This window comes from Puma concolor, chromosome C2, assembly GCF_028749965.1.
Source record: "Puma concolor isolate L17-30 chromosome C2, mPumCon1.1.hap2, whole genome shotgun sequence".
Taxonomy (NCBI): Eukaryota; Metazoa; Chordata; class Mammalia; order Carnivora; family Felidae; genus Puma; species Puma concolor.
Genome location: NC_141675.1, coordinates 59823846 through 59847636, shown reverse-complemented (window position 1 = coordinate 59847636; position 23791 = coordinate 59823846).

Genomic DNA, 23791 nt, shown 5'->3' with positions numbered 1-23791 from the left:
ATTACCTCATGTTCTTTCCTAGATATAAAATTCTACATTAATATACAAAATGAGAGGTATTATCTTAGGTAATCAATTTTTGACCACAAAGGATTTTTTAAATTGCTATTGAAACAATGAGTTATTTCAGTCACTAAACTGGAAGATTAGACAGACAAAGAAGCAGGGAAGCTGGATAGTATATGTTTTGTGATATAAAATTGAGGTCTTAACCATTTATGGTCATTGACACTTTTTAAGGGAAAAAAACAAAAACAGTTTCAAAAGCTTATGTATATTCCAATTTGTGAAATTCCCTTCTCAACTAAATTTATCCTGAACTTTCAAATCTTCAAATGGAATTTCTTCCTGTGCTCAGCTGTCGAGAAATTTGCAGTATGGCATTATACAGCTGTCAAATTCCACCCACGGGACCTGATTTGGCAGTTTACACAAGCAAAACTTCTACTGACACTAGGGACAGTTACCATTTTTAGCATTTGTTGGGAATGAAGAAAAAGAATTGCTTCATTTGGAAAAAGCTTCTTAGAAATTATACATAAAAAGAGAAAGTATAAAAAGAATCAATTAAGCTTTTCAAAATACATTTTTAAAAATCAAAACCCAGCACATATTTGTTTTAATTGTAAAAATTCATGAGCATAATAAAGATGTTTTCCTATTATATCTTATTGTCCAGGCAAAAGTGAATACTAAATTTCTTATTACATGCTTTAAATGTCTAAGACATAGAGAATGAATTGGCAAAATTAAGAATCAAACAAATAAGACAACAGAAAGTGAGTGAACTCAATGAATTAACTGTGAGTCTTGATACAAAACACAAACCAAAGCAATAACTTTTTAAATACATTCAGGAGGAAGAGTTAAAGAAATGGAAGGTTATAAAGCTATTGCAAGATTTTAAAAGGGAAATAAATGGTCAGTCAGCACCCTTGTAAGGAAGTCTCTACTCAAATGTATCACCACTATCTTTACATTTGAAATAACCTAAATCAGGATTAGGAGACTAAATGTTGGCAATTGGGAAAATAACTTTTTAAGATGAAGTCTTCCCAGGTAAAGTCTCAATTCTGAAAGCAAAGCGGGGTGACTTTGTCACACAACAGTAGGGTTACAATGTTGGCCTGAGAAGAATTAGTTGATGGAAAGTCAGGAGTGTAGAATTCTTCTCCTCACTTCTTCTGTCTTGCGGGAGTAGTAGATCTGGCCCAAAACTGCAACTGAGCACATCATACATATCTGAAAGTACTGAACAATATATTGGGCAGGTTTCCCAGAGTGAAGATGGACTGGCCAGCATGGCACATTCTTCCCTTTCATCGCATAATGTTAGGGAGGGGCAGACTCCCTGTTTGCTCTTTGCCAGCACCCTATTCATCGAGACCTTCAGTGTGGACTTGTCACCAACATCCATAGGTCCAGTGGGCAGTCTTTTCTCACAATGAGATATGCTTAAACTGTCTATAGCAATTAATAATCATGTCCTTGAAATTTGAACATAAATCCAAGAACTGTCAGACATTTAAGGACAATCAGCACAAAAATCAGACTCAGGAATAAACACATAAAACTATGTTGGAACGCATAGTCCCTGCTTTGCCAATCCCCTTTACAGTGGATGAACTGCACTTACACGTTCCCAAGTCCCAACCCCTCTAGTCCTGACCAGGATCCCAACTCTTTAATGTACTCAGAGATTTTGCTCTTGAAAGTATCTCCTTTCACTAATGAATCCTTAATCCACCCCCCCCCCCACACACACACACACACTTACATTATTACCCTATACAAACATACTATATTTTCTTGATTTTATTGAAAAACAAAACAGAGACCTCCTGGACGTTTTATCCCTGCATCTTCTGGGCAAGTACTAAGTTCCAGTGTAGAACCAAACTCCACAAAAGGCTTGCTTGCTTCCTGTTTCCTGGCCATTCAGTCCAATCAGACTTTCCAATCAACACTTATCCAAGGTCACCAGTTAGTTCTGCATTACCAGACCCTAAAGCCAATTAGGACTTGGAGACTGGGAACTGTCTAGCCAAGCAGTGGGCACTAAGCATATGCCCATAGAGAGTAGAAGCAAGTGGTTACCTGATCACGCCCTGTTCAATATGGCACTGTCTGCAAAGTTTCCCTGTGGTTGCAGGGGCAGCTGAAACTCTTACTTTCTCCAAGAGAACTTATCCCTCTGTCAATCACTGTAGCTAAAGCACAAAAGGAGAGATGTCACTTCTGGGAGGAAGAAACTTCTTTGACACCTACACCTTAGTGTGTTTACTATTTAACAGACAGAAATATATCTGCATTCGAGTAGATCATATATGACAACAACAATGTCATCCACAAAGATGTGATCACCAAAACGCAGCAGATGCTTTTCAGAAAATGTCTGAGATTGCTGCTCTGGAAAAGGATATGATTATTTTGTAGAAGAGTAGGTTTTCAGCCCACAAAGCAGAAAATGAGAAAAATAAAACTTGAATGATATTCACTAAAACAGCAAGTAATGTATGAAGTGATCAAAGTCCGAATAGATGAAAAATTAAACTTCAATCTAGGGGAAGAACAGCATTAAAAAGTATTATATTCACAGAATAAAGAGAAGCTATGTAAAATGAGGGCAAAAAAGGTAAGTTTGCACATCCAGCAAGATGGGGCTCTCACCTGGATGCCAAGGAGGAATGCATTGAGGGTGCTGGCCTTGGAGCCTTGTAGGAATCAAACAGACTTTATAATATTAGATATTTATCAGCGTCTGTGTTTACACCCACAACAGCTCTGGGATTGCATTGGCTAAGGATATAATAACTTTTCTATTTAAAGAATGTTTGCTTTCTTTTTACTAAAAAATAAAACATTGTCTTCCCGCCCCCTCTCCCCACTGCTTCCACTACCAAATTTTAACTTTGCTTTTGATTTTGTGCATATTGTTTACTTGGTGCAAATTATACTTGTATAACCAATGTAAAGATGCCATGAACTTCATAACACTCCCTTTATCTTCTCTGTTGGGTTGACTTTTTATGCGGAATGTTGCTCAATAATGTGCACTCTGCTGGACCATGAACTTTGCCTCACCTGTGGTGTACAGTAATAGTAAATATCATATAATATCTACAATTTAAAATAATTTGTGTGTATAGGATTTGGATGCTCCATTTAAAAGGCAAATGTGTGCCAGCCAGAAAAACAAAATTAAGAATCATGTTGATGAAATATTACAATGTAATGGAGAATTTTTTATTCATTTTAAAACACAAGATTTATTTCTCTACCTTGCCCATAGTTTTAGAGCAATATTTATTATCCATTGTGGAATTATCCGCTAGAAAATTTGTTAATCCTGCAAGATAGCTAAATAGAATATCAAAACTCTGGCTAAGCTACTCTACCTTACAAGGATTCAGATAATTTTAAACATCAGGCAACAGCACAGGGGAGGCAGGGGCGCCTGGGTGGCTCAGTTGGTTAAGCGTGACTTTGGCTCAGGCCACGATCTCATAGCTCATGAGTTCAAGCCCTCTTGGGGCTCTGTGCTGACAGCTCAGAGCCTGGAACCTGCTTTGGATTCTGTGGCTCCCTTTCTCTGCCCCTCCCCTACTCACAATCTGTCTCTCTCTCTCTCTCAAAAATAAAATAAAAACACCACAATTGAAAAAAAAATAGCACTTGGGAGACAAAAGACAAAACATCTTCAGAATTTTCAGATAACAACTTTGGTCCTAAGACATGGGGAAATAAGCCATAGTTTGATATTCAAAATATATTTTTTTCTAGCACAAATGAAAACATCTTTGTCAAACACCTCAAACCATGTATCAAATAGCAAATATATTTGTATGTCCATTTCATCCAATAGCCATCCAGTTAATTCCTACTGAGGGCTCTTCTGTTACCCAACATTTCTCTTTCCCTAACTGCTAACCTCCTGATCAGTTCAAGCTGCCTGAACACGTTCTAGAGCCTTACTGCTTAATTAACAAGCACCACCTATTTGGATGTATGGTCCTTTATAAGAATCACTAGTTTTGATTTTTGTGCTACTTTCATTATGTCACACTGGTTTCTAGCTTAACACCTAGTAAAAGTGCAATCTGAATGTATTCATTTTTTTCCCATCAACTTGTGTTGAGAAATCACAAGTTCAAGAAGACTTGAGTCAAACCAGAAATGTTGCTGAAATATATATCTGAATCCCTTAAAACCAGACCCCTGATAATCAGGAGGTATAGTTTCTGTTACATAACAGTTAGATAGAACGAGTTTCCTTCTAGGTAATCACTTGGGTACCTCTTAACACCCCTTTACCTGATTTTGATGATAAATAGACAAGTTAGGCAGTCATGGCCTGAGAATATCACAACGCTCAATGGCAAACACCTCTCAGGGAAGAGTGTTTGAGGTTATTGCACCAAATACACCACACATACCCAGAGGTGCTGGCTGAGAATAAGGGGAATCTAAAATGGATACTAAAGATAGAGGAAGGGAAAGTCTAGTACTAACTGTGGTCTCAAGACCAGCTGGAATGACAGATGTTGTAGTTTGTCCCACTAAACTCCCACTCATAAATTTCCCCCCTGGGGAAATCAAAAGCCCATTGGAATCCTATAGTTCTTCTTCTAGAAATTTTTATTAAAAAAAATATGTCTAAGCAGGGCCCAGGGGGACTGCCATTGATGCTGTAATCCTTTCTCTAGATTTTCTCTCAGTAATTACCTGGAATTATTCCTGCCAGATACTAGGATACTCCAGGTTGACTGCCCTTGGCCGTTAGACTTTTCCATGAATTTTCCTCAGCTGAAGAGAGAAATCTAAATCTTGGTCATACTCTGTTCCTAGGCAAAGGTTATATCCAATGACTGTTTGATGTGGACAGCACAGAAAAGTATACTATCAGAACTAAATGTAAATTTTTCTCTTTTTAATTTAGTGCATTAGTAACCTACAAAGATAGACAGGAGTTTGGAATTTGAAGTTGGAAACTTTAACCTATCTTCCCTTCCCCCAAATTCAATATCTGTGACTCTACAGAATCCTTATAAAATAACCTGAGAAAATATGATAAAAATATGCAACGTGATGATAAATAACATTTTATTTTATTTAACAAATGTTTATTTATTTACTTTGAGAGAGAGAGAGAATCCCAAGCAGGCTCCGACTGTCAATGCGGAGCCCAACTTGGGGCTCGATCTCACAACCTGAGCTGAAATCAAGAGTCATATGCCAAACTGGCTGAACCATCCAGATCGCCCCAATGATAAATAATGTTTTTAAAACATGAGTAAATTTTAACTCTAGAAGGTACTAGGGAACTTGCCCCTCTTCTCTTACAAGATTATTTTACTATATCTAACTCCAATAGAAAGAAACTGTAAACAGAAGTCAGTCATTTATAACTGTTTTTGCTATCATTCATGTAATAGGAGCATTCAATAAATAGGCACTTTGCTTTACGTAGGACTATGCTGGATTAAAACAAAATGGAGATTTGCTTTTAAATCTCACAGCTCTAGAAGTAGCATCAAAGTGTATCTGGAAGAACGGCTGGGAAAAAAATGCAGTTGAGCAAGCAAAGTGCAGGGAGAGCAAGGCGTCATCTCATATATACTCACCTGCCAACTAATGAGGGTGGAATTGCTCAGCCTGCCTTTCCTGGGTTAAAAGACAAAGAAATTGAGCTCCCAGTTAGGTGGAAGGCCACCCCACAGGAAGCCTGAAGCTGACAAGTACAATGTTACTTGAATGTAATGCAAAAGTAAAAAGTCAATCTATATATGAAACAATCCATTGATTAACCAACTTTTCTTCTTGAGTAAAAAATTTCAAGAAGTTGTATAAGGATGGTGTTTACAACGACCAATGATTCTGAACATTCCCCCTTATTTTAGTAAAATGTGGTCTAACCTCAACAGAAAGCAAAGTAACATGCAAAGAGAAGGCAAAGTGAAGAACAATTCAACAACATAAGCGTTAACTAGGGTCATAAGTAAGTTGTTGATATTAAAAGCAAACAAACGCAATGATAGAAAAGAGCAGAAAACGATGATTTGCCACATTACACTCCCTACTTTCTAGAAGGATATGAAATGTACTCCTGTGAAAAATTCACCATTCTTATACAAAGAAGATATAATGAGTTGTGCCCTCCCTCTCCCCCAACATTTTTGTAAATGTCATCAGTAGAAAGACACAGTGTATTTTTCCTCTGGTCCACAAAATACAAGATCCAATGAAACCCTGTGAAAGAGAAAGTAGGAAAAATGGAGGCAACAAAGACTTTTGGCAAGAAAGGAAAGCTGTAATGTAGAGCTGAGACAGTCATAATCACAGGCTGTTAGAGCTGGAATGGTTTTTAGAGATAAACTTGTCCAAAGCACTAAATGTTTTTGTTAGCTCTAAGGAGCTGAAGTGATTTTCAAGGTTGCACAATTACTAAATTAAAGAAAGAGAATCTGAGTCCTTATCTCTTGATTCCTGACCCCATGCCCTGATCTCACATGACTTAAGGTCCAAATTGTTCCACTTGTTCTGCAGGGTTTATAGAAGAGTGGAAAACATGTCTAACGCCCATGCATAAGACACTGTCCAGTGAGTCCTGACAGATTAGGCACATTATCCATTTCAATCTGATATTCTCTGTGTTTGCAATAGAGTTGCATAAAACGGCCACACACATATTCTAAGGGCCAATCTGAAGAGTTTTTACAGGTAGTGGAGGCACCTAAGTATAGCCCAGTTGGTTAAGCATTTGGCTCGTGATTTCAGCTCTCCCGGTTTGTGAGATAGGAGCCCTGTATGGGGCTCTGCGCCTGGGATTCTCAACCTCTCTCTGCGTCTCCCCTGACTTCTCTCTTTCTCTCAAAATAAATAAATAAACATTAAAAAAGAGTTTTCTTACAGGTAAGGCCATTAATATGTTTATTCTTAAATGGAATTTAAAGAGTAACAGTAATCTGTCAGCATATGCACAATGTATTGGGAACTTCTTAATCTTCCCAAATACCCATTCTCTCTTCCTGCCTCTCTTTCCTTCACCTTGATTTTTAGCAGGGCACATTGCCTTCCTTCAAGCTGGTGATGCATCTTCCAGCCCTAGCAGTTACATGTAACCATATGATTAAATTCAATCCAATCAAACTGAACAAAAGCAAAGTGTACAACTTCTAACTCACATCTTTAAAAACACAGTTATTTGCCTCACTCTCTCCTTCCCCTTTTGTTCTTTGAAAAAATGGATGCCACAGGAACATCCCATTTGATTGAGGAGATGAGACATATATTAAGAATGGCAGGGGCGCCTGGGTGGCTCGGTTGTTTAAGCATCAGACTTTGGCTCAGGTCATGATCAGGTTTGTGGGTTTGAGCCCCAGGTCGAACTCTGTGCTGACAGCTTGGAGCCTGGAGGCTGCTTCGGATTCTGTCTCCCTTTCTCTCTGCCCCTTCCCCACTCGCACTTTGTCTCTGTCTCTCTCAAAAATAGATAAACATTAAAAAAAAAAGAACGGCTGATACTCTTTTAAGCTTAGACCACTAAGGATAATAGGGAAGTGTATTAGGAGAATTTTTTAAGTTCCCTTGTCAACAATGAAGGTGTATAAATTCAACATTTAATTTTAAACATAGATACACATACTTTTAGTACCTAAGTGTTATATGTGACTTTTTTTTTTCTTTTAAAATGTCTTTAAAAAGGATATAAGTCACAGATTTGTAGAAAAAGGTAATTCTGTGAATGTGTGAGGAATTCCAGTGGAAAAGTCAGGGACACTTCACTGACAAGAACAAATCTAAATGCTTTGAGGAGTGACCTCAGCAGTGAAATTAGAAGTGCCCCAGAGATGTTGGGCACTAAGGGATACCTTAGTTCAGGAACTCAGCAAATGCCCTTAGTTCAGGAACTCAGCAAATGTCCTCATTAAAAATCCATTTCTTTAGTCCATGGAACTCAAATAAAGATGTTGATGCTTCAAAAGACTCAAAAGATCCAAAATAATCATTCATTTGGGATCATTCAAGCAAACACAGTCAAAGGTATTTTGCAGTTTTCCCTTGTTTCACCTGTGGGAATATTGCTTCTAAGTTTAGATAATGATGTTGTCACATGGAGAACTTAGAATGGCATCAATAAAAATCTGCTAACATTTATTTTTAGAAGGAACGGGAATGATTTATAAGTTTCTTCCTACTTTTGAGTCATGTCATGAATCACTGTGTATGCCAGATCTGTTCTGTTTCACTTCATGCCTCCTTCTTCCATAATCACGCCCACAGACAGCAGCTGAGTAGAAGATGTGAATCCATATCTCTATATTAAATTATAGTCAAACATATTTTATAAAATTTTGCATGCCAGATTATCTAGATGAGATCAGTGACTTTTCATAGTATAAATTATGAGGAATTATTAATATCTGGAATAGTAGCATAGACTGATTTTAAAATGTGCTGATGAATGTTTATTAAAATATATGGAACAGATAGCATAACTGAGATATACTATTAAAAAACAAAAACAAAGGGAGAGAGAGAGAGAGTCTCTGAGTTAGGGCAGTGGATTGATTTTGATAAAGTCATTGCACCACTAAGTTCTTTTTTAAAAATGAAAAGGATGTGTAGCACCTGGGTGGCTCAGTCGGTTAAGCATCCGACTTCGGCTCAGGTCATGATCTCATGGTCCGTGAATTCGAGCCCCACGTCGGCCTCTGTGCTGACAGCTCAGAGCCTGGAGCCCGTTTCAGAGTCTGTGTCTCCCTCTCTCTCTGCCCCTCCCCTGTTCATGCTCTGTCCCTCTCTGTCTCAAAAATGAATAAACGTTAAAAAAAATTTAAAAAAAAATGAAAAGGATGGCAGTGGTTGAATTTTCTTTTCTACTTTTCTTTTTTTTACTGCAGTGATACTGAAAATATGTGCTTACTAAAATATAAAATTTATCTGTGAAAACTTGTAGAATGTTTAGAATTCTTACAGAATTATCAGTAGCAATATTGTAGAATTTTTGTTACAGTTAAATGAATTAAATTATGCACATATTTTACCTGTGCATGGACTACTGTACATTTTATTCTCAACTGTATGTAACAGTTACTCTTATTAATGGAATTATTATCACATGACACTATTCAATTTGAACAATTCCAAAGAAAACGTTATACATATTCTCTAATGTCTGGAAAACTTCTCTTTAATTTGCCTAAACCCTTTTCCTACTTGTTTAAGGCTTATGATTAGGGGTTCTGTGAAGTATAAAGGTCTATCTAAGCTGTTTCTTCAACAGTAATGGATTCCCCATCTCATATTTAAGAGGAGAGTTGGTGCATAAAATTGACTTATTTTTCTCCTGTTTATTCTCTTTGCTCCTTCAGAACCATTGTGTACTTAGTCTTTGCCTTCCTCTGCTTTCATCATTTTCTGGGAGGCCACTCTCTGAGGGCTGTATCAGCAGTGTTCCCTTGCCATTTATCTTTCGGCTGAAATTAATCAAAGGGAAACACTACCAAGACACTAGAGAAAGGGAGAAGAGAGAGGTCATGCTATTTATTCCTCAACTCTGCCCATTCCAGAATATCCTTTTTTGGAATATTTGAATTATCTTGTATTTGGTCATACCTTCCGTGGTATTAAACCAGTTCAAGAGACATAAATATCCTTAAGGGGCAGGCCATAGTACTTTGAGAATGCACTCTCCAATGCAAACACTAAATGTACACTCTATTTCTTCCGTTTAGTCTAAGCTACCCTCAAATGGAGCATTGGCTATATATCAGGGTGACTCTTTACTCTGGAAAGGAAAATACTCAAAACTTTTGCCTCTGAAAATACTCAAAACTTCCTGTTTCTTGTAGAACCAAAATGCCACTATAGTCTTCTAGTTAAAAGTGTGGTTAATGGAATTCACATGTTACAAAATGGTTTTGTGGAAATGTAGAAGTAAATTATAGTTATTTTCTCATTACAAAATGTATAGTGATGATATGTACTTATTAACTGAGAGAAATCTCACAAGAATAGTCAAGGCTAATTTTGTAGGCAAGGTCAAGTAGAATTGCCTCCCATCTCTCACCAAAATAATAACCAAAAACATTACTATACATTTGAGAAAATTACAGATGTTAGTGCTATTACCAAAAATCTGAATGATGCCAGGGTAATAATTCCCATCATATCCCTATTTAATTTGCTTATTTGATCAGTGCAAAAATCAGATGGGTCTTGGATAATAACTGTGGGTTATTGTAAACTTATTCAGGTGGTGACATTAATCACAGCTGTGATTCCAGAAGTGGTATAATAATTCTAGGAAAACAACACATCCTCTGTTTTTATGTATTTAACTAGCAAAGGTTTTCAGTTCAATTCAAGAACTGAGGAGACAAATCTTCCAACTGTTAAACTTTTAGAATCTTGATTACAAGGAGACAAATGGAGACAAGGAGGACTATACTCAGGCCTTCAGGCATTCTCTGGCTGCCTGTTATTATTCTTGTCCCATTAGAGCATACCAAGTAAAAATTCCCAATACATCACGACGCTGAATGAGTATAAAAAACATGGAGTTCTGGTAGAAGGGCTGTGGGAATATCATCTTAGACTTGAAGACAAAGGACAGAAGTGAAGATTCTAACACTAATTATTTAGTATCTACTGCTTTTCCCTACTACCTTATATGAAATCTTCTGGTGATTATTGAAATAAAACTTCCCTGCAAAGATGCAGAGTCTAATGAGATTTTTATATTTCCTCTGGTTTGTTGACCTGATTTTTTTTCTGTCTAAACAAAGGACAAGCACAGATTTTTATCTTTCAAATCCATAGTCCCCTACTCTCTGACCTGTTCTTTGCCTTGGGAAGTTCTCTATAAACTTTATCATTCAGAATCGTTTTTCCCTCTGACATATGGTTGGCCTTGACTAATGGGAGGCACAAGAATAAGATAGGGAGGAAGGAGGTGGAGGCAGTTTTATGTCCCCACCTACATCCTTCCGTATGATTTGTTGCACTACCAAAGTCCATGTCTACCATTAAGTAGCTCCTCTCTCATTGATACAGTTCATTCTTGCCAGTGTTACCATCTAGGCTGAAGTACAATGAGAGGGACTATTGTTAAAAGTATTTGGATATTTCTGACCTTAAATGCTTCAGTATTGTTGGTTCTCTTAACCTTGACTACAACAGATCAACCTTGACTGCCAGGTCTCTGACTGATACATTATTTGGGTAAGCAGAAATCAGCACTTCATTTAGAGACTACAGACTGTAATATTCAAGGAATTTTTGAGAAGTGTCAGATAAGATAGTGTATAAAACATGGTATAGAGATTGTATGTTTGAAGAGATACTAAAAAGTGTATGAAATGGCTGTCATTCTCAAATCTAAGAAAATGTGAGAAATGAATATGAAGCTAATATAAAACTTGTCAATATTATCGCCAGTGTAATTCTAATTACTCAAAAAAAAACCTCTACAGAGAAATTTTAGGATATATTTTATGAAATAAATTAGTAAATAGAAAAAAAATAGTAACAGAAAAGCCTAATTTCTAATAGGTTATAAAGGCTTCATCTGAATTTTAACAAATTTAGTTTATGCACTATTAATCCAGTGTCTTTAAAACCTATAAATTTACCAGGGCACCTGGGTGGTTCAGCTGGTTGAGCGTCTGACTTCGGCTGAGGTCATGATCTCACAGTTTGTGAGTTCAAGCCCCTCATAGGGCTCTGTGCAGACAGCTCAGAGACTGGAGCCTGCCTTGGATTCTGTGTCCCCTTCTCTCTCCACCCCATCCCTGCTTGTGCTCTGTCTCTCTCTGTCTTTCAAAAATGAATAAACATAAAAAATTAAAAAAAACTATAAATTTACCATAAAACTCTGATAATGCTATGCATATCTCTATGACAACCTCACAAACTGGAAAATAAAACAAACACATCATTTCCCCCTTTACCCTCATCAAGGGTACTAATTATATCATTTTATTTTTATTTTTCTGTTACATAAGGATAGCTAAAATAATATGGCAATTTCCCCTTTTCTCAGTCTAGAGAATAATTATGTTGAAACGTTCATGTGTGTGTAACCACTTGAGGGAGCCACTCCAAAATGCTACTTCCTGGGCTTCACCCAGGAGATTCTGATATAATTGATCCTGATATGTGGCCAAAACAAAATCTGCCTTATTAAAATCATGTGACTTTAGACCACAAAAGTCCTATACAAGTAAGTATAAGAGTTCTGTCTCATTTGACACTAATATATACTTAGCTTATTAATCACCTGCACATAGTAAAAGTGGTTATTATAAATAAGTCTTATTGTTGCTCCAGCCGTTAAGCAATAATAAAAAATGACAAGTCCTATAAAGATAGCAAATCAAATGTCTAGAAAATAAAATAAAACAAAAATAGTCATAAAATTCTGAGTGGGTAAAAAGAAGATATAAAGGAGGTGAGAAGAAAAAATTGAGAAGACATTTAGTACCTACAAATGTTAAGAATTGGTGATCTTCTCTCCTTGAATTATATCCTAAGTGTACATGCAAGAAAAAACCACATTCATAGAGCTATAACCCAGACTGTTCCCTTAGTTTCCACAATTTACTACCTGGAGAAGCAAGATTACTATACTTAAAATATTTCAGTATACAGAAATTTCCACCCATAATCTTCCCTTGAAAATATTTATTTTGCTGTTCTACAGATGAGTAACAACTTGTTGTTTTGTCAACATTTTAACTTAGAAGCTATAAAAAGTAGTTACAATAAAAGCAATAACACTACTATTGCATCATTACAATATGATCCCTTCACTGTTTAAAAGATATTTTCATGTATGCTATTCCCCTTGAGACTAATATACACTTGGCATATCAATAATTTATCTGTACATAGTAAAAATTATTATTATAAATAAGTCTTATTGGTGTGCCAATAGTTAAGCAATAATAAAAAAATAACAAGATAAACTAACAAAAAGCTCTAGGGGAGACAACAGATCAGTATTTAATCATTCACCTTTCCTTCCTAATTTTGTGAAAGGGATATATACCATGTCTATGTACAAATAGATCTATATCATTGAATTTTTACAATGGGTTTGAAAGAAGAAGGTTGTCACCTGCAGCATAGTGGTAACAAAATGACTAATGAAATTATCCTGAAAAATGTTGTATACTTCTACAGAGCTGTTTATATTTCCAATGTTGTCAGAGGCCCTACAGTCTCTAGCTTGCTTTTGTAGATTTTGTGCACTCATCAGCTGTCAGGATGAGGGAGAAATCAATCTTTTCAAAGAGTTTAATCATATAGTCACTTGATTTCCTGACATAGAATATGGAAGAGACAAGCCTAACTGCTTAGCTTGGACAACAGTTGGCAGAGATGTAATGCAAAACACAAATTCCTATCTCTGAACATAGAGATCTCTGAACATAGAAGAGAACATAGAAGATAGAGGAAAGAGTGGATGCAGGGAGGTAAATAAAGAAAATATTTTTTTGAGGAGTAGACTCTATATAATTTGGAAGAACAAGTAGAAATTAAAGATGAAACAATGAGGATATACCTTCTGGAAGGAAGTAAATTGTATGAAAAACACTGACCCAGGTACAAAATAAAAGAGATACAAGAAACGTTTTTAAAGAATGACAGTATTATAAACAGTTACCAGGAGATTATATACAATAGATTATTTTTAATTCTCTTTCTGATTATCTCAACTAAGGAGAAAATAAAGAACATAATCTGCTTATGAATTGCAGAGACGATATAGCCTCATTTAAAGTGAATGCTTATTATGTATTTATATCTCTATGACAAACTTCCCCAAAACTTAGTCTTCAACATAGAAGATATTATTTCTCATTATTCTGTGGGTCAAGAATGAATGCAGCATTCTGCTCTACATGATTTGTCTTGGCCATGCATAAGGCTGAATTCAACATGGAACTTGCCTGGAGCTGAGTGCCCAGGAAGGCTTCATGCATTTGACTAGCAGTTGATGCTGGCTATGAGACTTGATTCCCTGGTCTTTCTTTAGCCAGTAGAAGCTACCAGACCTCATATAAGCTAGTCGTAGAATAGAAACAGTGTTACTTCAAGTTAAATCCAGACTGAAGAAAATAAGAAATGAAATCCATCTCTGGAACACAGATCATGTAAGCACAGGGAAGAGAGGAATTTTTAGCAGGTAACTTTGGAGAATATCTATCATAGCACACTTGAAATTTTGTGCTATAGATCTACTGCATGTTTTTTTACATAAAGTTTGAAATAATGCAAATCCAAAATTTATTAGAAAATCCATCTGTAATTGTATAAACTAAAAATGGGCTGATCAAATAATTGGAAGTTGCGTATATACACTATTGCCATATGAGAAGAGTCAACGTCAGCTGGAAAACATAAAATAGTAACCAAACTATGTAAATTTTTAGTTTGAAATAGGTTGTTGTTTACATGAATCAGAATTTCTACCATGATTTTAGCAAACATTTTTCTTATTTTAATATTCTTCCTTATAATTTAGATATGATGATACACTGAAAAAATCAAATGAGCAGCATGATATGAGAGAATATTTGTGACAAAATAGCTAATTTTAATAAAATCAAAAAGTTTAAAAAGCTAACAAAAATAATCTGCAGGGGCACCTGGGTGGCTCAGTTGGTTAAGTTTCTGTCTGACTCTTGATTTTGGCTCAGGTCATGATCTCATGTTTGGTGAGATCAAGTCCCTCATCAGGTTCTGTGCTGAAAGCCTGGAGCCTGCTTGGGGTTCTCTCTCCTCTCCCTGTCTCTCTGCCTCTCCCGCACTCACGCTCTCTCTCTCTCTCTCTCTCTCTCTCAAAAATAAACATTAAAAATTTTTTAAAAAGAACAATCTGCAATTATTTAAGATTTATGAATTCTAAGAATTCCATTTGCCCACCTCCCTGCACATATTTTAGTTATTCCTGTGGGAAATTTTGAGTTGAAATAAAAACTAACCTATGTTCCTATCATACAAGTGAACACCCTGAACAGTAAGAAAAATTTGGATCCTCAACCTGGTCCACCAATATCAGTTACAAGATTATTCCATTTTCAAATTTTCGTCAGATTGTCTCATTATGCAATAAAGTTGAGAAAGTAAGAAATAAAACCCATGTAAAGAGTGTAAGCCTCAGGAATAAATAAGCAAATAAACCAATAATAAATAAATTTTACTTCTTGGTCAGTCAGTGCACTGGGAAAAATGAGTTACCAATTTGGAAACAGTTTTATGATAGAAGATTGACTCCAGTAGTCATCTACACCTTGTGTGTTCAGGTGATACACTGAGTGAGACCTGACCAGAAATAACTTTTCACTCCTGAATTGTCTTATTCTAAAAATAAGAACCCTATACCAGTCAAAGCATGATCTAAGAGAATTCCCTAATGTTATATCTATTACCATATCTATTCTGCTTCCGATTGTAAAATCAACCTACCTTGGAACTAAAAGTAAGAGATCTGTGAGGGAATAGAAGGAGTAACATGCCTTTTTGTCCATTATACACAAGTCAATATTTCTGTTTTCTTTATGAAAAAAATATATATGTATATACATAAATATATATATTTTTGGAATGAGCAACTTGATTAGTATACTTGAAACAGTTTATACAGTAGAAAAATAAAGAATATTATCTCAGGTTATACTAAGGAATTTAGATTTTAGCTTGATGGTAGTAGGGATTCATTGAACACTGTAAGAAGAAAAGTGACAAGATTTAGAGGGTAACTCTTGTAGCAGTGTGAAAAAATAAGTACAATGTATTCTGGATAAAAATCTATGCAAAATTTAAGGGGAAATAGAAAGGATTAGATGAAGGTGTTAACAGAGGATATAAAGAAGGAATGAAACTGATAAAAATATGGTAGAATAAAAAAGGAATCAATAATTTATTGAAATAGAAAGAATGAGAGGAAAGTTGAGTTTGTTAGATGTGGATGAAAGCAGCATTAATCAAGATTCATAAAACAGGAAGAATACTAGTCTTGGGGAAAATGAGCCCAAATTTGGATGTAATGAAATGTTGAAAGGAAAATGAGATGTCTTGTTAATATCCTTAGCAACAACAACAAAATTACTGTTTTCTTTTAAATAAAATAACAATAAAATTCAAGATTTTGATAATTGCACAATTTCTTTAATGTTTGTTGTGGCAAAAGCAATTTATTCACTTAATAACACCTAGTGATTACACACTGTGTGTTTTCATTGATTTATGTCTCCATCATTATAAGGTTGGCATGATTTTACTTGATTATAAGAAATTACTGAGATTTTCAGCCTTATTTGTTTCTACAAATCTGGAAAAATACGTTGGTAATTCTAAGAGATTTTTTTTTCTGAATATAAAACTAGGAATCTTATTTCTTCTACAAACTAATAACTCCTACTGAAAAAATAAATTTACTAACAAATTTTATTCTGTAAGTATTCGACTGAATATGATCTCACTGATTTTGTTTCAAATAACCTTACTAGTATATAAAATGCATAATTATCCTAGCTAGTCAAGAAAAATCTCACAGACTGCCATAAAAAATAAGTGATAAAAATAAGCAACGCAATAAAATTACCCAACATGGAAATGAGGAGGAAAAATAATAGGTTTCTGATAAATAGCCAAAAATAGTCATGTATATTTTGCAACCTATCTTTTAGTAACTCTTCAATCAAAGACATACGTAAAATGTTCCTTGATTTTCTCAAGATAAAAATTATATTATTATAGTAATATTCTTATAATTAAGGGATAATGCAAATTTATATATTTCTCATTATACCCATTTTATGCTTTCTACATGAGAACGTAACTTAATTGAAGTTTGCACTTTAGGGCTCATGGGTACATGACAATTCATTTGTAGTTGTGAGCCATCATTCTGTATGAATCACATTTTGGTAAATACTACTAAATTTAAATATCTATAAATAATCACATGAATTATTTGCAACAGCAAATCTTCAGATTATATCTTTAGAACTTCAAAAGCATCTGTTCTCCGGTGTGCATTACTTTCAACATTTGTTTGATGTACAATTATTTTTCAAAGATTTAAGATGGTCTTTGGAGATACTGTTCAAAAAAGGGTTTAATATTGTTTTAAGGACTGTAGGCTGCTGCTGTAAACAACAGTGTACAAGGGACCAATTGTTGCTTTCCCCAGAGATGAATGTGTTAACAAGAAAATGATGTTTTATGTGAGTTCCTGGGGTAGGAATTATATACAAAAAACTACTCAGAAAGAGTGATGAAGTTGTACAGGACAGGTTGCTCAGCACAGGTGTGCTGAGACAGTAGAAAAAAGAGAGGTGAGATTTAGTTCCATGCAGGGTAAAGAGATGCAAAAGCTCAGAGGTAAGTGGAAATATGATGTATTCAAGGAATGACGAATTCAGCTTAGCTAGGCTTAGAGTATTAAAGGGAGTCAAATATGAAAGCAAAGGAGTGAATTAGATATGGAAGAAATTAGGAATCAGATTTTGGAAAACCTTGTAAAATAGTAAATGGGGTGTATTTTTGTCATAAGGGCAATAGAAGGTCCTTCAAAAGTTTTAAGCAGGGGAAAATATTTTCTAATTTGCATAACAGTAAGATAACTCTGACTACAGTGTGGAAGACAATTGACCACAATTAAAAGAATTGCAGATAGAAGGTCTTGTTTGTAGACCCTTAGTGGACAGAAAAAAGAAGACAGTGGCAGAAGTGGTATAAATAAAGGAATTAAAGAGAAATGAAAATAAGTAAAAATAAAACAGGATCAATGAATAGTTGTGAGGTTTAAAACTGGAAGTTTTATTCTGGATTTCTGCTTGTAGCAATACAATAGGAGTATTTCTTTCATAAAGGATAGTTTCCAATAAGTTACAAATTACAACAGGGTCACCTGAATAGGTCAGTCAGTTAAGCATTTAACTCTTGATTTCAGCTCAGGTCATGATCTCACAGTTCATGGGATTGAGCCCTGCCTCAGGCTTAGTGCTGGTGTGAAGCCTGCTTAAGATTCTCTCTCTCCCTCTTCCTCTGCTCCTCCCCCACTTGTGCTTTCTCTCTCTCTCTCTCTCTCTCTCACTAAAAAAAAAAAAAACTGTTTGAAAAATTACAAAAAACTCACCCTTGAGCCCTATCCTCACCCTAGAAAGAGACAACTCTCAAGAAAACCAACCTATCAAGTTTTCTCTCATATTGGAACAGATAATACTTCAGTGAAAAATATGTACTCTAATCACTGGTTATTACGAGGAAAACCTAATAAGAAACAAAACAGGCCAAAAAAGAGTGGGATAATACATTAAAAATGCTCAAATAAAAAACCTATCAATCAAGAATCCTGTGACTAGAAAAGCTACCTTTAAAAAATGAAAGCAAAATAAAAACTTTCCTAGGTGAATAAACACTGAGAGAATTATTTGGTCACAAAATTGCCTTACATGAAATACTAAAGGAAGTTTATAGGCAGAAAGCAAGTGGACCTATTATATTATTTATATTCTGATAGGATTATTGATTACTGATTATTGGGGATTATTGATTACGTTATCTAAATTCATGAAATTTTACACTTAGTATTTATACTTTTCAATGTATACAGATGTACTGCAAAAATAGTAATTCAAACAACCAAATTATATGATAGGTATATTTTAAGATCGCTATGAAAATTGAATACTTAATTACATATAAAATATTTGGCAGACTAACCAAAACATAGTAAACAAGATATACTTTACATAAAAAGGAAAGATTTGATTATTTTATTTATATTTTCAAACTTTGAGATTGAACTTAGAATTAAGCGAAAAAGAATTATTTTCTAATAAAATCACAAATGAGAGAGAAAGAACAACAAACACCACAGAAATATAAACAATAATAAGAGAACATTATGAAAAGCTAAATGTGAACAAATTGAACAATCTGGAAGAAATGGATAAATTTCTACAAAATATAGACTACCAAAGAAATAGAAAACTTAACAGACCTATAATTGGCAAGAAATTTAATCAGTAATAAAAAATCCCCCAATAAAAAAAGTCCAGGGCCAGATGGCCTCACAGGTGAATTCTACCAAATACTCAAAGAAGCTATTCTTCTTTAAATTCTTCTCAAACTATCCCAAAAAGAAAAAAAGGAAAAAAATTCTAGATTCAATCCATAAGGCCAGCATGACCCTGATACCAAAACCAGATAAAGATTCCACTAAAAAAGACAACGACAGGAAAATATCCTAGATGAATATGGTTAACAAAAATTCTTAATATAATACAGTAAAAGCTTGGTTTGTGAGAATAATGTACTAGCAAGCCAAATCCAAGATTACATTAAAAGAACCATTCACCATGATCAAGTGGGATTTATTCCTGGGTTGCACGGGTGCAAGTCAATCAACGTGATACACCACATTAATAAAAGAAAATATAAAAACCATATGAGCACTTCAATAGATGCAGAAAAAGCATCTGACAAAGCACATCTATTCATGATAAAAACCCTCAACAAAGTGGGTTTAGAGGGAACATTCATCAACATCATACAGGCCTTTTATGAAAAACCCACAGGTAACATCATACTCAACAGAGAAAAACCGAGAGCTTTTTTTCTATGGTCAAGAGCAAGACAGGGATGTCCACTCTCACCACTGTTATTCAACATAGTACTGGAAGTCCTATCATAGCAATCAGACAACAAAAAGAAATAAAAGTCACCAAATCAGTAAAGAAGAAGTAAAACTTTCACTATTTGCAGATGACATGATACTCTATATAGGAAACCCAAAAGACTTCACCAAAAAATTCCCAGAATGGATACATGAAGTCAGTGAAGTTGAAGGATACAAAATCAACCTACAGAAATATGTGGCATTTCTATACACCAATAATGAAGCAACAGAGAGAGAAATTAAGGAATCAATCACATTTACAATTGCGCCAAAAACAAAAGATACCTAAGAATAAACCTAACCAGAGGGGAAAGACTTGTATTCTGAACACTATGAAACACTGATGAAAGAATTCAAAGAGGACACAAATGGAAAGACATTCCATGCTCATGAATCAGAAGAACACATATTGTTAAAATGTCTATACCACTCAAAGCAATCTACACATTGAATGCAATTCTTATCAACATACCACCAGCATTTTTCTCAGAACTAGAACAAACAATCCTAAAATTTGTATGGAACAACAAAAGACCCCAAATAGTCAAAGCAACCTTGAAAAAGAAAAGTTAGAGGCATCATAATTCTGGACTTCAAGTTATATTATAAAGCCATAGTGATCAAGATAGTGTGGTACTGGCACAAAAATAGACACATAGAAGAATTGAACAGACTAGAAAACCCAGAAACCCATAACCCATAACTGTATGGTCAATTAATATTTGACAAAGCAGGAAAGAATATCCAATGGTTGGGGGGAAGTCTCTTCAACAAATGGTGTTGGGAAAATGACAGCAACATGTGAAAGAATGAAACTTGACCACTTTCTTACACCACACACAAAACTATATAAAAATGGATTAAAGACCTAAATATGAAACATGAAACCATCAAAATCCTAGAGAAGAACAGGCAGTAACCTATTTGACATAGGCCACAGCGACTTCTTACTATATATAGTCTCCTGAGGCAAGGGACACACAAGCAAAAATAAACCATTAAGACTATATAAAGATAAAAAGCTTGTGCACAGTGAAGGAAATAATCAACAAAATTAAAAGGCCACCCGTGGAATGGGATATTTGCAAAGATATTTGCAAACGACATATCTAATAAAGGGTTAGTATCCAAAATCTACCAAGAACTTATCAAATTCAACACCAAAAAATGAATATCCAACTAAAAACTGGGCAAAAGATGGGACGCCTGGGTGACTCAGTTGGTTAAGCATCTGACTTTTGATTTCCACTTAGGTCATGATCTCACACTTGGTGATTTTGAGCCCTGCATCTGGCTTTGTGCTGACAGCATTGAGCCTGCTTGGGGTTTAGTCTCTCGCTTTCTGCCTCTCTCCTGGTCATGTTCTTGCTCTCTCTCTCTCTCTCTCAAAAATAAATAAACTTAAAAAAAAATTGAAAAAAAGACATTAACAGGCATTTTTCCAAAGAAGACATACACATGGCCAACAGACACATGAAAAGATGTGCAACATCACTCATCATCAGAGAAATACAAATCAAAACTACAAGGAGATATCACTCACACCTGTCAGAATGGCTGAAGTTGACAACATAAGAAACAGCAGGCGTTGGCAAGGATGTGGAGAAAGGCAAACCCTCTTATAGTGCTGGTGGAAGTGCAAACTGGTGCAGCCACTCTGGAAAATAGTATGGAGATTCCTCAAAAAGTTAAAAATAGAACTACCCTATGATCCAGGAACTGCAGTACTAGGTATTTACACAATGAATACAAAAATGTTAATTCAAAGGGATAAATGCATTCCAACAGTTATAGCAGCCTTATCAGCAATACTCAAATTATGAAAAGAGCCCAAATATTCTGATGATGGATAAAGAAGACTGATGAATGGATAAAGAAGAAATGGTGTGTGTGTGTGTGTGTGTGTAATGGAATATTACTCAACCAAAAAGAAGAACGAAATCTTGCCATTTGCAATTATGTGGATGGAACTAGAAAAGATTTTGCTAAGCAAAATAAATCAGCCAGAGAAAGACAAATACCATATGTTTTCACTCATGTGGAATTAAAAGAAACAAAACAAACCAGCAGAAAGAGAAACCAAAGAGATAGATAGGCAAACCAAGAAATAGACTCTTAACTGTAGAGAACAAACTGATGGTTATCAGAGGGTAGGTGTGTTGAGGGATGAATTAAATGGGTGATGGGGGGATTAAGGAGGGCATTTGTGTTGAGCACTGGGTGTTGTATGGAAATATTGAATCACTAAACTACACCTGAAACTAATAGTATACCGTATGTTAACTAACTGGAATTTAAATAAAAACTTTAAAAAATAATTATTTTCCCTGAAGGACAAATAAGTTGGCAGAAAAACTGCAAAAATGTAAAAACATTTAAAAAATCAGTTCAAATATATAAACAGCGTAATTTTCTTACGCTATATTTATTCTCTATTCCTCTTTGTAGTCCATTTCCTAATCAACACTAGTCATTGTAGAAATGCTAAATGCATTATTAATATGTCATTATTCCCAAATAAGTTTATTTTACAACAAAGTAATCATATGAGTCCCAATTTTAAACCATCTTAAGGAATTGAAACTCTGTAAACACTGTTTAACCAGTTCTAAAAATGGTCTTTTTTTTTGTAGAATTGATGTCATCAACACTGTTTTAAAAAATAAAATAAATTTTCATATCTACATTTCAGAATATCCTTGTTGAAAGCAATTACATGTCTAAATTTTACAAGAAATACTATTTATACATGTATAGATGCCTTATAACAGTAACATATAGTAAAGGGATTATATTCTGTCACTATTATTAGATATTTACTTTGAATTTTACAGACACTAGACTATGAAGAAAAGATTAGCTGCAAACTACAAATATGGAACAAATATATAGGATCTTTCACGGCAAAAAGCAGTATCATGATAAAATTATTTTGTGAAGGTATAAGATAAGTATATTAAACCCTACTCTGCCTAAAAGCAAGCCAACTCGCAGTGCCTGCATGGCTCAGTTAAGTTTTAGATTTTTGATTTTGGCTCAGATCATGATCCCAGGGACATGATATTTAATCCTGTGTCAGACTCTGTGCTGACTGTGGAACCTCCTTAAGATTCTCTCTCCATCTGCCCCTTCCCTACTCATGCTCTCTCTCTAAAAAATAAATAAAATCAACTAACAACAACAGCAAAAAAAGCCAACTCAGTCACTTGAAAGTCACCTTTATTTTAAACCTTACAAACTGTCATCTTTTTAGACTATAGTGAAAAATATATCTTCAGTGTTTGGCCATATCATCCTTTATGGACAAAACTGAAGGGGCTACTAAGAAGTGAATATGCCTATTGAAAAGTCTTCACAAAAAAACTCTTATATACTTGTATTATTAGAGAGATCAGAAGCAATGCTCTTGTATGAAGTGGCATTTTATTACTACTTCTAATAAAAATAATAAAATTGAAGGAAAAGACTTTAAAAAGATCTAATTCATATAAAATGATAGGGCACCCAGAACAACAAAATTTTCTGGATTTGATACAGTGTTTTGAATTTCATTAGTACCATTCACACAAACTCAATATCTACAGATTCTAAATAAGAAAAAGAAATACTGTTGTCAGTAACAATCAGCCATTTACAATCCCTTCAAAACAGAGTCCACGACAGGTGGAAAATTACCAATGAATTTTCAGATCTTGAACATCTGTTCAATGCTAAAGGTTTAAAAATTAACTGAAGTGATGAAAAAATATTTCTAAACTCTCAGATAAAAATAATTTTTCAAAGATTCTTTTATTTCTTTCACAAACCCTAAAAACATTCAGTGTTCAGATTAAGAGTTATCAGGGCAATAGTAAGTATTTAAGACAACTTATCTGCATAAGATATCAACTCACAATTAATTAGAAATTTGCCAAAGTCATTCTTCCTATAAATGGACTAAAAAAATGATTACAGAAATCACTTCAGTAGCTTGAGAGACAAGTTTGAGAAATTGAAACATTAATCCGCATGAATTACCAATGTCTCTTCAATTGACACCTCAAACCTAATGTTGTTTCTGCTTTACTTGTGTTGCAGCATTACTTATGCCCT